The sequence below is a fragment of the Mus caroli genome, unplaced genomic scaffold, assembly GCF_978045245.1.
Source record: "Mus caroli unplaced genomic scaffold, Mus_caroli_1 scaffold_7, whole genome shotgun sequence".
Classification (NCBI taxonomy): Eukaryota; Metazoa; Chordata; class Mammalia; order Rodentia; family Muridae; genus Mus; species Mus caroli.
Window position 1 is genome coordinate 93549682 of NW_028227262.1, and position 16612 is coordinate 93566293.

The window sequence follows — 16612 nt, forward strand, 5'->3', positions numbered from 1 at the left end:
ATCCCTGGCATCACAAGTCAGTCAGTCAGTCAGTCACTAAACACAGTTTATGCCGCCCAAGAGTGTGCCACAGGGTTTACCTGACAAGGTGACAACTGCAGCATCAAAGCCCCCAGCTTCACATGGGGCTAGGCAGAGTTTCTGATAATCCCCTGTCCAGAGGGGAAGCTGAGGCTAGTTGGAGGACTCTCAGAGGGATTCCAGGAGTTGGGACACTCAAGAGGGGCAGGGCATCTATGTTCCATTATCAAAGTGAAGAGACGCACTTTCATTATTTCTACTTTAAAATACAAGCTCTCAATTGGCCAGGCTACTGGCAATGTCCTAAACAAGACTATATCTTGCTCAGCACTTGGAACTTGAAAGTGAATGTCACCTTTGACAACCCTGAATGACGTGGGAGCTAAGGGGTCTTGATCACTGAACAGCCATATCCAGTTACAGGGCTGTCGGGATCTGTGCTTGGGGTGCCAGATGTGTTTCTACCGAACCTGTGTCATGAATGTGGAAAGCCTCCCACCACCACATCTGCATCTGGGAATCATTTGACATCAACAGGGCTTTATTTTTCCACCCTTAATCGTTGTCAACAAAATGCTGAAAATATTTTCTGCACATGTGGCCCAGCGTGGGTGGCACACAGCACACAGGGCTCCTCACTTGCAGGCTGAGGAGACTCAGGCAAGAAGTAATCAATGACTACAGAGAAGACATAACTAAGAAAGGACAGAGGCTACCACACCCAAAGAAGTGCATGATTGATCATCCTTGACAATTAGTATCTCCCCGACCAGCATTAGTGGTATTAATAATCGATACCAAGAATTCATAGCAGTTCATATTATTTAAATGAGTGGCACTTAACAACAAAATTTGACTCCCCTTGGGGACATTTAACAATGTCTGGCAATGTGTTTACTGCTGAAGGCAGGGGCCAAGGATGGAAGGCAGACAGGTACGTCTGCTATGCAGTAGGGAGCTCCCACAACCATACAAAGATCCACCCAGTCTGAAAGATCAATAAGACAAAAATGAACTAGCCAACCTGTTTCAGCTTCCCCATGCATTTCCTTAGGACACTCTACATCAACCACGGCTTGAGCTGCCTCCAACTCTTGCATGATGAGCCTCTATTCCTGCACCTGTAAAGTGGCCTGTTCTTTTTTTTTTTAATTTTTAATATTTTTATTACATATTTTCCTCAATTACATTTCCAATGCTATCCCAAAAGTCCCCCATAGCGCCCCCCACTTCCCTACCCACCCATTCCCATTCTTTTGGCCCTGGCATTCCCCTATATTGGGGCATATAAAGTTTGCAAGTCCAATGGGCCTCTCTTTCCATTGATGGCCAACTAGGTCATCTTTCGATACATATGCAGCTAGAGACAAGAGCTCCGGGGTTCTGGTTAGTACATCCTGTTGTTCCAACAATAGGGTTGAAGATCCCTTTAGCTCCTTGGGTACTTTCTCTAGCTTCTCCATTGGGAGCCCTGTGATACATCCAATAGCTGACTGTGAACATCCACTCCTGTGTTTGCTAGGCCCCGGCATCGTCTCACAAGAGACAGCTATATTTGGGTCCTTTCAGCAAAATCTTGCTAGTGTATGCAATGGTGTCCGCGTTTAGAAGCTGATTATGGGATGGATCCCTGGATACGGCAGTCTCTAAATGGTCCATCCTTTCATCACAGCTACGAACTTTATCTCTGTAACTCCTTCCCTGGGTGTTTTATTCCCAATTCTAAGAAGGTGCACAGTGTCCACACTTTGGTCTTCATTCTTCTTGAGTTTCATGCGTTTAGCAAATTGTATCTTATATCTTGGTTATCCTAAGTTTTGGGCTAATATCCACTTATCAGTGAATACATATTGTGTGAGTTCTTTTGTGATTGTGTTACTTCACTCAAGATGATGCCCTCCAGGTCCATCCATTTGGCTAGGAATTTCATAAATTCCTTCTTTTTAATAGCTGAGTAGTACTCCATTGTATAAATGTACCATAATTTCTGTATCCATTCCTCTGTTGAGGGACATCTGGGTTCTTTCCAGCTTCTGGCTATTATAAATAGGGCTGCTATGAACATAGTGGAGCATGTGTCCTTTTTACCGGTTGGGACATCTTCTGGATATATGCCCAGGAGAGGTATTGCTGGATCCTCCTGTAGTACTATGTCCAATTTTCTGAGGAACCGCCAGACTGATTTCCAGAGTGGTTGTACAAGCTTGCAATCCCACCAACAATGGAGGAGTGTTCCTCTTTCTCCACATCCTCGCCAGCATCTGCTGTCACCTGAATTTTTGATCTTAGCCATTCTGACTGGTGTGAGGTGGAATCTCAGGGTTGTTTTGATTTGCATTTCCCTGATGATTAAGGATGTTGAGCATTTTTTCAGGTGCTTCTCTGCCATTCGGTATTCCTCAGGTGAGAATTCTTTGTTCAGTTCTGAGCCCCATTTTTTAATGGGGTTATTTGACGTTCTGGAGTCCACCTTCTTGAGTTCTTTATATATATTGGATATTAGTCCCTTATCTGATTTAGGATAGGTGAAGATCCTTTCCCAATCTGTTGGTGTTTTTTTTGTCTTATTGATGGTGTCTTTAGCCTTGCAGAAGCTTTGTAGTTTCATGAGGTCCCACTTGTCAATTCTCGATCTTACAGCACAAGCCATTACTGTTCTATTCAGGAATTTTTCCCCTGTGCCCATATCTTCAAGGCTTTTCCCCACTTTCTCCTCTATAAGTTTCAGTGTCTCTGGTTTTATGTGAAGTTCCTTGATCCACTTAGACTTGACCTTAGTACAAGGAGATAGGAATGGATCGATTCGCATTCTTCTACATGTTAACAACCAGTTGTGCCAGCACCATTTGTTGAAGATGCTGTCTTTCTTCCACTGGATGTTTTTAGCTCCCTTGTCGAAGATCAAGTGACCGTAGGTGTGTGGGTTCATTTCTGGGTCTTCAATTCTATTCCATTGGTCTATTTGTCTGTCACTATACCAGTACCATGCAGTTTTTGTCACAATTGCTCTGTAGTAGAGCTTTAGGTCTGGCATGGTGATTCCACCAGAGGTTCTTTTATCCTTGAGAAGAGTTTTTACTATCCTAGGTTTTTTGTTATTCCAGATGAATTTGCAGATTGCACTTTCTAATTCGTTGAAGAATTGATTTGGAATTTTGATGGGGATTGCATTGAATCTGTAGATTGCTTTTGGCAAGATAGCCATTTTTACAATGTTGATCCTCCTGCCAATCCATGAGCATGGGAGATCTTTCCATCTTCTGAGATCTTCTATAATTTCTTTCTTCAGAGACTTGAAGTTTTTATTATACAGATCTTTCACTTCCTTAGTTAGAGTCACGCCAAGATATTTTATATTATTTGTGACTATTGAGAAGGGTGTTGTTTCCCTAATTTCTTTCTCAGCCTGTTTATTCTTTGTGTAGAGAAAGGCCATTGATTTGTTTGAGTTAATTTTATATCCAGCTATTTCACCGAAGCTGTTTATCAGGCTTAGGAGTTCTCTGGTGGAATTTTTAGGGTCACTTATATATACTATCATATCATCTGCAAAGAGTGATATTTTGACTTCATCTTTTCCAATTTGTATCCCTTTGATCTCCTTTTGTTGTCGAATTGCTCTGGCTAGGACTTCAAGTACAATGTTGAATAGGTATGGAGAAAGTGGACAGCCTTGTCTAGTCCCTGATTTTAGAGGGATTGCTTCAAGCTTCTGACCATTTACTTTGATGTTGGCTACTGGTTTGCTGTAGATTGCTTTTATCATGTTTAGGTATGGGCCTTGAATTCCTGATCTTTCCAAGACTTTTATCATGAATGGGTGTTGGATATTGTCAAATGCTTTTTCCGCATCTAACGAGATGACCATGTGGTTTTTGTCTTTGAGTTTGTTTATATACTGGATTACGTTGATGGATTTCCGTATATTGAACCATCCCTGCATCCCTGGGATGAAACCTACTTGGTCAGGATGGATGATTGTTTTGATGTGTTCTTGGATTCGGTTAGCAAGAACTTTATTGAGGATTTTTGCATCAATATTCATAAGGGATATTGGTCTGAAGTTTTCTATCTTTGTTGGGTCTTTTTGTGGTTTAGGTATCAGAGTAATTGTGGCTTCATAGAATGAGTTGGGTAGAGTACCTTCTGTTTCTATTTTGTGGAATAGTTTGTGAAGAACTGGGATTAGATCTTCTTTGAAGGTCTGATAGAACTCTGCACTAAACCCATCTGGTCCTGGGCTTTTTTTAGTTGGGAGACTATTAATGACTGCTTCTATTTCTTTGGGGGATATAGGGCTGTTTAGATCATTGACCTGATCTTGATTCAACTTTGGTACCTGGTATCTGTCTAGGAACTTCTCCATTTCATCCAGGTTCTCCAGTTTTGTTGAGTATAGCCTTTGGTAGAAGGATCTGATGGTGTTTTGGATGTCTTCAGGATCTGTTGTTATGTCTCCTTTTTCATTTCTGATTTTGTTAATTAGGATGCTTTCCCTGTGCCCTCTAGTGAGTCTGGCTAAGGGTTTATCTATCTTGTTGATTTTCTCAAAGAACCAGCTCCTTGATTGGTTGATTCTTTGAATAGTTTTTCTTGTTTCCACTTGGTTGATTTCGCCCCTGAGTTTGATTATTTCCTGCCGTCTACTCCTCTTGGGTGAATTTGCTTCCTTTTGTTCTAGTGCTTTTAGGTATGTTGTCAAGCTGCTAATGTGTGCTCTCTCTAGTTTCCTTTTGGAGGCACTCAGAGCTATGAGTTTTCCTCTTAGAAATGCTTTCATTGCATCCCATAAGTTTGGGTATGTTGTGGCTTCATTTTCATTGAACTCTAAAAAGTCCTTAATTTCTTTCTTTATTCCTTCCTTGACCAAGGTATCATTGAGAAGAGTGTTGTTCAGTTTCCACGTGAAGGTTGGCTTTCTATTATTTATTTTGTTATTGAAGATCAGCCTTAGTCCATGGTGATCTGATAGGATGCATGGGATAATTTCAATATTTTTGTATCTGTTGAGGCCTGTTTTGTGACCAATTATGTGGTCAATTTTGGAGAAGGTACCATGAGGTGCTGAGAAGAAGGTATATCCTTTTGTTTTAGGATAGAATGTTCTGTAGATATCTGCCAGATCCATTTGATTCATAATTTCTCTTAGTTTCTCTGTGTCCCTGTTTAGTTTCTGTTTCCATGATCTGTCCATTGGTGAAAGTGGTGTGTTGAAGTCTCCCACTATTATTGTATGAGGTGCAATGTGTGCTTTGAGATTTACTAAAGTTTCTTTAATGAATGTGGCTGTCTTTGTATTTGGAGCATAGATATTCAGGATTGATAGTTCCTCTTGGAGGATTTTACCTTTGATGAGTATGAAGTGTCCCTCCCTGTCTTTTTTTAATGACTTTGGGTTGGAAGTCAATCTTATCAGATATTAGAATGGCTACTCCAGCTTGTTTCTTCATACCATTTGCTTGGAAAATTGTTTTCCAGCCTTTCATTCTGAGGTAGTGTCTATCTTTTTCTCTGAGATGAGTTTCCAGTAAGCAGCAAAATGTTGGGTCTTGTTTGTGTAGCCAGTTTGTTAGTCTATGTCTTTCTATCGGGGAGTTGATTCCATTGATATTAAGAGATATTAAGGAAAAGTAATTGTTGTTTCCTGTTATTTTTGTTGTTAAAGTTGGCATTCTGTTCTTGTGGCTGTCTTCTTTTAGGTTTGTTGAGGGATTACCTTCTTGTTGTTTCTAGGGCGTGGTTCCTGTCCTTGTATTGGTTTTTTTCTGTTATTATCCTTTGAAGGGCTGGATTCGTGGAGAGATAATGTGTGAATTTGGTTTTGTCGTGGAATACTTTGGTTTCTCCATCCATGTTAATTGAGAGTTTGGCTGGGTATAGTAGCCTGGGCTGGAATTTGTGTTCTTTTAGTGTCTGTATAACATCCGTCCAGGATCTTCTGGCTTTCATAGTCTCTGGTGAAAAATCTGGTGTAATTCTGATAGGCTTGCCTTTATATGTTACTTGGCCTTTTTCTCTTACTGCTTTTAGTATTCTATCTTTATTTAGAGCATCTGTTGTTCTGATTATTATGTGTCGGGAGGTATTTCTTTTCTGGTCCAGTCTATTTGGAGTTCTGTAGGCTTCTTGTATGTTCATGGGCATCTCTTTCTTTAGATTTGGGAAGTTTTCTTCTATAATTTTGTTGAAGATGTTTGCTGGTCCTTTGAGTTGAAAATCTTCATTCTCATCCACTCCTATTATCCGTAGGTTTGGTCTTCTCATTGTGTCCTGTATTTCTTGGATGTTTTGAGTTAGGATCTTTTTGCATTTTACATTTTCCTTGATTGTTGTGCCGATGTTCTCTATGGAATCTTCTGCACCTGAGATTCTCTCTTCCATCTCTTGTATTCTGTTGCTGATGCTGTTATCTATGGTTCCAGATTTCTTTCCTAGGGTTTCTATCTCCAGTGTTGCCTCATTTTGGGTTTTCTTTATTGTGTCTACTCCCCTTTTTAGGTCTAGTATGGTTTTGTTCATTTCCATCATCTGTTTGGATGTGTTTTCCTGTTTTTCATTAAGGACTTCTACCTGTTTGATTAGGTTATCCTGTTTTTCTTTAAGGATTTGTAACTCTTTAGCAGTGTTCTCCTGCAATTCTTTAAGGGATTTTTGTGCTTCCTCTTTATTGTCTTCTACCTGTTTACCAGTGTTCCTTTTATTTCTTTAAGTGTGTTATTAAAGTCCTTCTTGAAGTCCTCTACCATCATCAGGAGATATGCTTTTAGATCCGTGTCTAGCTTTTCCGGTGTGTTGGGGTGCCCTGGACTGGGCGAAGTGGGAGTGCTGGGTTCTGATGATGGTGAGTGGTCTTGGTTTCTGTTAGTAAGATTATTACGTTTACCTTTCGCCATCTGGTAATCTCTGGGGTTAGTTGTTGTTGTTGTCACTGTTTAAAGATTGGAGCAGAAGCTGTGTTCCACTCACCAGCAGTCTCAAAATCCTGTGGCGGGGGTCGTGGGTAGCTGGCAGTACCCCGGTGCTGGTCCAGCCGGAAGAGGCCTGTGGTCCTACTCAGGCCGGTTTTCTGCTTCCCTAACTAATGCAGTCTCAGGTCCCGCGCGCAATTGGATTGGAGCAGAAGCTGTGTTCCACTCTCCAGAAGTCTTAAGATCCTGTGGGGGGTGTTGTGGGTAGCTGGCGAGTGTCAGCCGACCCTGCGCCCTAGCTACCCCGGTGCTTTTCTGACCGGAAGAGGCTTGTGGCCCTATGTAGGCCGGATTTCTCCCTCCCCAACCAAAGCAGTCTCAGGTCCCGCGTGATTGGACTGGAGCAGAAGCTGTGTTCCACTCACCAGCAGTCTCAAAATCCTGTGGCGGGTGTCGTGGGTAGCTGGCGGGTGTCGTGGGTAGCTGGCGGGTGTCAGCCGACCCTGCGCTCTAGCTACCCCAGTGCTGATCCGACCAGATGAGGCCTGTGGCCCTACTCAGGCCGGTTTCTGCTTCCCTAACTAATGCAGTCTCAGGTCCCGCGTGCAATTGGATTGGAGCAGAAGCTGTGTTCCACTCACCAGAAGTCTTAAGATCCTGTGGCGGGTGTTGTGGGTAGCTGGCGAGTGTCAGCCGACCCTGCGCCCTAGCTACCCCGGAGCTTTTCTGACCGGAAGAGGCTTGTGGCCCTATGTAGGCCGAATTTCTCCCTCCCCAACCAAAGCATTCTCAGGTCCCGCGTGATTGGACTGGAGCAGAAGCTGTGTTCCACTCACCAGCAGTCTCAAAATCCTGTGGCGGGGGTCGTGGGTAGCTGGCGGGTGTCAGCCGACCCTGTGCTCTAGCTATCCGGCCGGATGAGGCCTGTGGCCCTACTCAGGCCGGTCTCTGCTTCCCTAACTAATGCAGTCTCAAGTGGCCTGTTCTGATGAGGGTTACTATTCTATGATGAAACACCATCACCAAAGCAACTTAGGGACGAATGAGTTTACTTAGCATACACTCTAAAGTAACAGTCCATCACTAAGGGAAGTCAGGGTGGAAATTCAAACAGGGCAGAAATTTGGAAGTAGAAGTTGCTTCAGAGATGTTCTAGTTATTGTATTGCTCCCCACAGCTTTCTCAATGTGCTTTCTTATAGGACCCATGACCATCAGTCCAAGGGTAGCGCCACCCACAATGGGTTGGGGCCACCCACATCAATCACTAATGAAGAAAATGCCCTACAGACTTTCCAGATATTATAAAGACATTTTCATAGTTGAGGCTCCCTCCTCTCAGATGACTTTAGCTTGTGTCAAGTTGACACAAAACAGAACATGGGATTAACACTCTAACCTTTCATGTAGACATAGATAGACAAGGAAAGGCATGTGGAGCCTTCTAGAGCCTCGCTATCACTGGATTAAAAACCAGCACTTCTAAGAATGGAGCATCAACAAAGATGGCACAACTGGTCCTTTGTACCAAAAAAAATTGATCTCTAGCTCACAATCAAAAATAAAATTTTGTACATATTTAGATTCCTAACAACAAGATGGCAGAATAGTAGGAACTTTGCAAAAACTCATTAAGTGATTTTAGAATAAGACTTTCTTATATGATAAAATAAAAGTATAAAGGAGGTATCCATAAGATTGACCATGTGACCATTAAAATAAATTCATGTTCAACAAAGGACACTGTAGATGCAAATGAAGCACAAGTTCCAGGCTGAAATACGTGTGCCAGCTGATGAGCGAATGCACAGCTTCCAAAATAATCACACACCAGCGGTAAAGAGAAATGCATAGGAAACTGAGCTGAGGATGTGCACACAGAGGTCATGGAGAAAAGGGAAGCATTCACAGCAAATGCTTAGCGTCAACAGTACTCGAGAAAATAAAGAATACTAAGTTCCCCCCTTCTTTACATTGTTTTCATCTTATTTTCAAGCTTTATTTTATTTTTAATTTGTGATTTATAAGAAGAACAAGAGTTCCAGTGCCCATGCCCACAAGAAGAGTGCACATAAGCTCTTCACCACCAAGCCATCTTATCCAACCCCAGCTCAAAAGGTCTGTGTTCAGTATGCCATTGTAATGATATGAGAAAACAGGTGTCTTTATGTGGTAAGTGGATGAAAATGTTATTGAGCAGCTTTTAGAAATAATTTGGTACAATGTACTGAGTCTATAAAGAACATGTCTTAAGAACAAGAAGTTCTACTTCTTCATAGTTTTGTTCTAATAAGAGGTTAGCATGTAATCTATCCATAAAAATGAGTGAACGTATGAACTGTGCGTTAGAGAGATGACTCAGCTGGTATAGAACGTTGTCACCAAGCCCGGTGGGTTTGAGCCCAGAGACCCATATGGTAGAAGGGAAAAACTAACTTCCAAAGATTGTCCTCTGACCTCCTCACATGGTCCACATCATATGCATGCACACACATACAAAATCAAAATCAGTCAATCAATAAATGAATAAGAAAACACTTAAACATGAACATGAACGTGTTGGTGGTGCATCAGTAGTAAAGTGCTTGTTTAGCAAACATGAAGCTCTTGGTTCTGAACTCAATGTCAAAAACAGTGTATACAAAAATATAAGTTAGGAGGCTGCAGAGATGGCTCAGTGCTTAAGAGCACTGACTGCTCTAATGACTGCTCTACCAGAGGTCCTGAGTTCAAATCCCAGCAACCACATGGTGGCTAACAACCATCTGTAACAAGACCAGATGCCCTCTTCTGGTGTGTCTGAAGATAGCTACAGTGTGTGTGTGTGTGTGTGTGTGTGTGTGTGTGTGTGTGTGTGTGAAATGTATTTGTTTCAACATGGAAATACATAAAAAATGTGATGTGTTTTGAGAAACTGCTTCCAGTCAACACAGAATATCAGAGACTGGTTTTGCCCTTCTACCTTAATAACAAGAGACCCAGAAATGGGAACAAAGCATTGCTTTTTCAGATGTTACAAGGCAAAATGTAGCTGCATGTACACAACACTTGAAAGGTACAGGTGGGATTATAATTTGGGGAGTGCCTGGGCTGTGTAGAAAGTTCAGGCAAGCCTGAGTTACATAGACATATGTACATAACCAGACCAGAGTCAAACAAAACAACAATAACAAAATCATAAACTAAAGTCATAAACACGCCAAGCCCTTTGCACACAGATGTAGTTTTCAGGACACAATTCAAAGAGGAAGAACTCAGGCTGTGGTCCTGGTGAAGGAGGGGACTGGAAGCTGCAGGGTAAGAAGCAGAGTCTCAGAGAGAATTCATATCTCTCCAGGGAAAGTCACACAATACAGCCAGTGACCAAACCATGACGAGAGATGAGCTGAAAGTAAAGGGGCTGAGACATGTCACTAACGCTGACAGAGTGACTAAGGAAGCCATCTCAATATGAGCTCCTTTCCTCGTGATATGTCTTTACTATAATGGTAATTGCATGCTCTTGAGGTGAACGTGATAAGACAAGCTAACAAGGCCAAGCTATCCGAGAGTGGAGGATCCTTGAGGGAATTCCATGGTGATCATGTTCCTCTACATGGGGTAACATGCCTTCTTTATGAACGGGGTGCTACACAAATAAGGTGTAGCCTCCTAAATGGCTGATGGGCTTTGTATATGTTCCGCAAGTTCCATATATGAGACACAGTTGCAAAACAGGCTGTGCAGTCAGTTTTCTGGTCTTTGTTTTGAACAAAAAGACACTCATTTGAGACTTATCTGTCAACCCCAAAAGAAGTTACCCACATAAAGGAAGAGTTACAGTAGGAAAAATATGTGATCTAGAACTGTGGTGGTTTGAATGAGCCTCATGGGCTCATATACTTGACTGCTTAGTCATTAGTGAGTGGCACTATTTGAGAAGGATGAGAAGGTGTGGCCTTGTTGCAGGAAGTGTGTCACTGAGAATGGGTTTTGAAGTTTCAAAAGCCCATGCTAGGCTCAGTCTCATGCTCTCTGCCTGGGGGTCAGGATGGAGCTCTCCACCATTCCTCTAGCATCTGCCTTCCCTGTCTGCCACCAATGGTAATAATGTACTAAGCCTCTGGAACTGTAAGCAGGCTCTCAATGAAACGTTTTATCTTATAAGAGTAGTCATGGTCATGGTGTGTCTTCAAGCAATAGAACAGTGACTTAAGACAGTGACAGAAGCATCTTGGCTTCTGACTTGGCAGAGAGAACAGAAAACATGGAGGATGAGACGGAACTGCTGTCTTTCTGTTTCTTACTGCTTAAAGGATGGAAGACAGCTGAAGTATAAGTTAGATCTGTGATGAAGAGCCCTTTCTGGGATCCAAAAGCTAAGAATTGGTAAAAAGAAAAGGATGTGATAGAAGTGATAAAAGATAACCCACAGGCTCAGTCTTTAATGTAGATGAAGAGAAAGCCCATGATTCAGCATGCAGATGGAAGCCTCGGTAGCAGCCCACTGCAGGGAACTGATAATCAGGAACCATTCAGCATCTGAACTTCTTACATTGAAAAGGACTCAAACAAGAAATCAAAGAGCCTCTCACAGACTAGTTGGAGAAGCTGTGGAACATGGTGGTGCATGAGATAAGTCTGAATGGTGTGGAAGCAGAAAAACTCAGTAATGTATATAATATTCCCGATCCTCCTTGAGAAAAAGGCTGCATAACCTGAGGAAATATGAGGGGGGACTGTCTCCAACAGAGTGGTACACACAAGCCACGACTCAGAAACCTAACAAACTCTAAGAATCAGGAAAAGCCTGAAACTTATTAGACCCACAAGGCCCTCCCCACCCCCCCCCCCACACACACACCAAAATCTATCTAAGGGTCTTGATCAGGTTTGTTTTCTATACTGGGCAAAGAATTAAAAGGCAGGAAAACTCTCAAGCATGCCAGATTATGGCTGGGAAAATTGCAAACACAGAAACAGGAACGGACAGAATCAGCTGTTGAAAGGGGGCTTTTATGAGGAAAGACCATCCACAAAGCAGAGGGGCACTCTGGAGTCAAAGCCCAGTGTCTCCTTGAAGACTGGGAGTTTTTAAAGTGTGAATTGCTTTCCTTCCCTAGTTTAGGCATTTGAAGAAATACAGTATAGCTGATTGACCCAAATCTATTGCAAAAATGTGTCCTGATCCAGCCTTGAACTTGCTACTCCACCAGCAGGGAAACCTACAGGCAAGAGGAAACTCACACACGGCCTTTGTTTTAAGCTGCCAAGTTTTGTCTTAGGTCAGGAAGGTGAGGAAGAAGCCAACCATCTTTGAAGTTTACCACTTATTACCCAGTCATGGCTCCTTTTCCTATCCACCCACCTACCAGGGAATCTGTTTAACACCTCATCCTTTTCAAGGATATGTAGGCAGTAACAATGATGCCAACAGGACATTCCAGAAGATGGGCTGCCAATAAGCTGTATAGAGGCCTCCAGAAATGCAGTTTTCCTGTGTCATCCCCCATGCTGTAGTGGAACACAGCTTCTGCTCCAATCTTTAAACAGTGACAACAATAACAACTAACCCCAGAGATTACCAGATGGCGAAAGGTAAACGTAATAATCTTACTAACAGAAACCAAGACCACTCACCATCATCAGAACCCAGCACCCCCACTTCACCCAGTCCAGGGCACCCCAACACACCGGAAAAGCTAGACACGGATTTAAAAGCATATCTCCTGATGATGATAGAGGACTTCAAGAAGGACTTTAATAACACACTTAAAGAAATGCAGGAGAACACTGCTAAACAGGCAGAAGACAATAAAGAGGAAGCACAAAAATCCCTTAAAGAATTGCAGGAGAACACTGCTAAAGAGTTACAAATCCTTAAAGAAAAACAGGATAACCTAATCAAACAGGTAGAAGTCCTTACAGAAAAACAGGAAAACACATCCAAACAGATGATGGAAATGAACAAAACCATACTAGACCTAAAAAGGGAAGTAGACACAATAAAGAAAACCCAAAATGAGGCAACACTGGAGATAGAAACCCTAGGAAAGAAATCTGGAACCATAGATACCAGCATCAGAAACAGAATACAAGAGATGGAAGAGAGAATCTCAGGTGCAGAAGATTCCATAGAGAACATCGGCACAACAATCAAGGAAAATGTAAAATGCAAAAAGATCCTAACTCAAAACATCCAAGAAATACAGGACACAATGAGAAGACCAAACCTACGGATAATAGGAGTGGATGAGAATGAAGATTTTCAACTCAAAGGACCAGCAAACATCTTCAACAAAATTATAGAAGAAAACTTCCCAAATCTAAAGAAAGAGATGCCCATGAACATACAAGAAGCCTACAGAACTCCAAATAGACTGGACCAGAAAAGAAATACCTCCCGACACATAATAATCAGAACAACAAATGCTCTGAATAAAGATAGAATACTAAAATCAGTAAGAGAAAAAGGCCAAGTAACATATAAAGGCAAGCCTATCAGAATTACACCAGATTTTTCACCAGAGACTATGAAAGCCAGAAGATCCTGGACGGATGTTATACAGACACTAAAAGAACACAAATTCCAGCCCAGGCTACTATACCCAGCCAAACTCTCAATTAACATAGATGGAGAAACCAATGTATTCCACGACAAAACCAAATTCACACATTATCTCTCCACGAATCCAGCCCTTCAAAGGATAATAACAAAAAAAAAACCAATACAAGGACAGGAACCACGCCCTAGAAACAACAAGAAGGTAATCCCTCAACAAACCTAAAAGAAGACAGCCACAAGAACAAAATGCCAACTTTAACAACAAAAATAACAGGAAACAACAATTACTTTTCCTTAATATCTCTTAATATCAATGGACTCAACTCCCCGATAAAAAGACATAGACTAACAAACTGGCTACACAAACAAGACCCAACATTTTGCTGCTTACAGGAAACTCATCTCAGAGAAAAGGATAGACACTACCTCAGAATGAAAGGCTGGAAAACAATTTTCCAAGCAAATGGCATGAAGAAACAAGCTGGAGTAGCCATTCTAATATCTGATAAGATTGACTTCCAACCCAAAGTCATTAAAAAAGACAGGGAGGGACACTTCATACTCATCAAAGGTAAAATCCTCCAAGAGGAACTATCAATCCTGAATATCTATGCTCCAAATACAAAGGCAGCCACATTCATTAAAGAAACTTTAGTAAAGCTCAAAGCACACATTGCACCTCATACAATAATAGTGGGAGACTTCAACACACCACTTTTACCAATGGACAGATCATGGAAACAGAAACTAAACAGGGACACAGTGAAACTAAGAGAAATTATGAAACAAATGGATCTGGCAGATATCTACAGAACATTCTATCCTAAAACAAAAGGATATACCTTCTTCTCAGCACCTCATGGTACCTTCTCCAAAATTGACCACATAATTGGTCACAAAGCAGGCCTCAACAGATACAAAAATATTGAAATTGTACCATGCATCCTATCAGATCACCATGGACTAAGGCTGATCTTCAATAACAAAATAAATAATAGAAAGCCAACCTTCACGTGGAAACTGAACAACACTCTTCTCAATGATACCTTGGTCAAGGAAGGAATAAAGAAAGAAATTAAGGACTTTTTAGAGTTCAATGAAAATGAAGCCACAACATACCCAAACTTATGGGACGCAATGAAAGCATTTCTAAGAGGAAAACTCATAGCTCTGAGTGCCTCCAAAAGGAAACTAGAGAGAGCACACATTAGCAGCTTGACAACACACCTAAAAGCACTAGAACAAAAGGAAGCAAATTCACCCAAGAGGAGTAGACGGCAGGAAATAATCAAACTCAGGTGTGAAATCAACCAAGTGGAAACAAGAAAAACTATTCAAAGAATCAACCAATCAAGGAGCTGGTTCTTTGAGAAAATCAACAAAATAGATAAACCCTTAGCCAGACTCACTAGAGGGCACAGGGAAAGCATCCTAATTAACAAAATCAGAAATGAAAAAGGAGACATAACAACAGATCCTGAAGACATCCAAAACACCATCAGATCCTTCTACCAAAGGCTATACTCAACAAAACTGGAGAACCTGGATGAAATGGAGAAGTTCCTAGACAGATACCAGGTACCAAAGTTGAATCAAGATCAGGTCAATGATCTAAACAGCCCTATATCCCCCAAAGAAATAGAAGCAGTCATTAATAGTCTCCCAACTAAAAAAAGCCCAGGACCAGATGGGTTTAGTGCAGAGTTCTATCAGACCTTCAAAGAAGATCTAATCCCAGTTCTTCACAAACTATTCCACAAAATAGAAACAGAAGGTACTCTACCCAACTCATTCTATGAAGCCACAATTACTCTGATACCTAAACCACAAAAAGACCCAACAAAGATAGAAAACTTCAGACCAATATCCCTTATGAATATTGATGCAAAAATCCTCAATAAAGTTCTTGCTAACCGAATCCAAGAACACATCAAAACAATCATCCATCCTGACCAAGTAGGTTTCATCCCAGGGATGCAGGGATGGTTCAATATACGGAAATCCATCAATGTAATCCAGTATATAAACAGACTCAAAGACAAAAACCACATGGTCATCTCGTTAGATGCGGAAAAAGCATTTGACAAGATCCAATACCCATTCATGATAAAAGTCTTGGAAAGATCAGGAATTCAAGGCCCATACCTAAACATGATAAAAGCAATCTACAGCAAACCAGTAGCCAACATCAAAGTAAATGGTCAGAAGCTTGAAGCAATCCCTCTAAAATCAGGGACTAGACAAGGCTGTCCACTTTCTCCATACCTATTCAACATTGTACTTGAAGTCCTAGCCAGAGCAATTCGACAACAAAAGGAGATCAAAGGGATACAAATTGGAAAAGATGAAGTCAAAATATCACTTTTTGCAGATGATATGATAGTATATATAAGTAACCCTAAAAATTCCACCAGAGAACTCCTAAGCCTGATAAACAGCTTCGGTGAAGTAGCTGGATATAAAATTAACTCAAACAAATCAATGGCCTTTCTCTACACAAAGAATAAACAGGCTGAGAAAGAAATTAGGGAAACAACACCCTTCTCAATAGTCACAAATAATATAAAATACCTTGGCGTGACTCTAACTAAGGAAGTGAAAGATCTGTATAATAAAAACTTCAAGTCTCTGAAGAAAGAAATTATAGAAGATCTCAGAAGATGGAAAGATCTCCCATGCTCATGGATTGGCAGGATCAACATTGTAAAAATGGCTATCTTGCCAAAAGCAATCTACAGATTCAATGCAATCCCCATCAAAATTCCAAATCAATTCTTCAACGAATTAGAAAGTGCAATCTGCAAATTCATCTGGAATAACAAAAAACCTAGGATAGCAAAAACTCTTCTCAAGGATAAAAGAACCTCTGGTGGAATCACCATGCCGGACCTAAAGCTCTACTACAGAGCAATTGTGATAAAAACTGCATGGTACTGGTATAGTGACAGGCAAATAGACCAATGGAATAGAATTGAAGACCCAGAAATGAACCCACACACCTATGGTCACTTGATCTTCGACAAGGGAGCTAAAAACATCCAGTGGAAGAAAGACAGCATTTTCAACAAATGGTGCTGGCACAACTGGTTGTTAACATGTAGAAGAATGCGAATCAATCCATTCCTATCTCCTTGTACTAA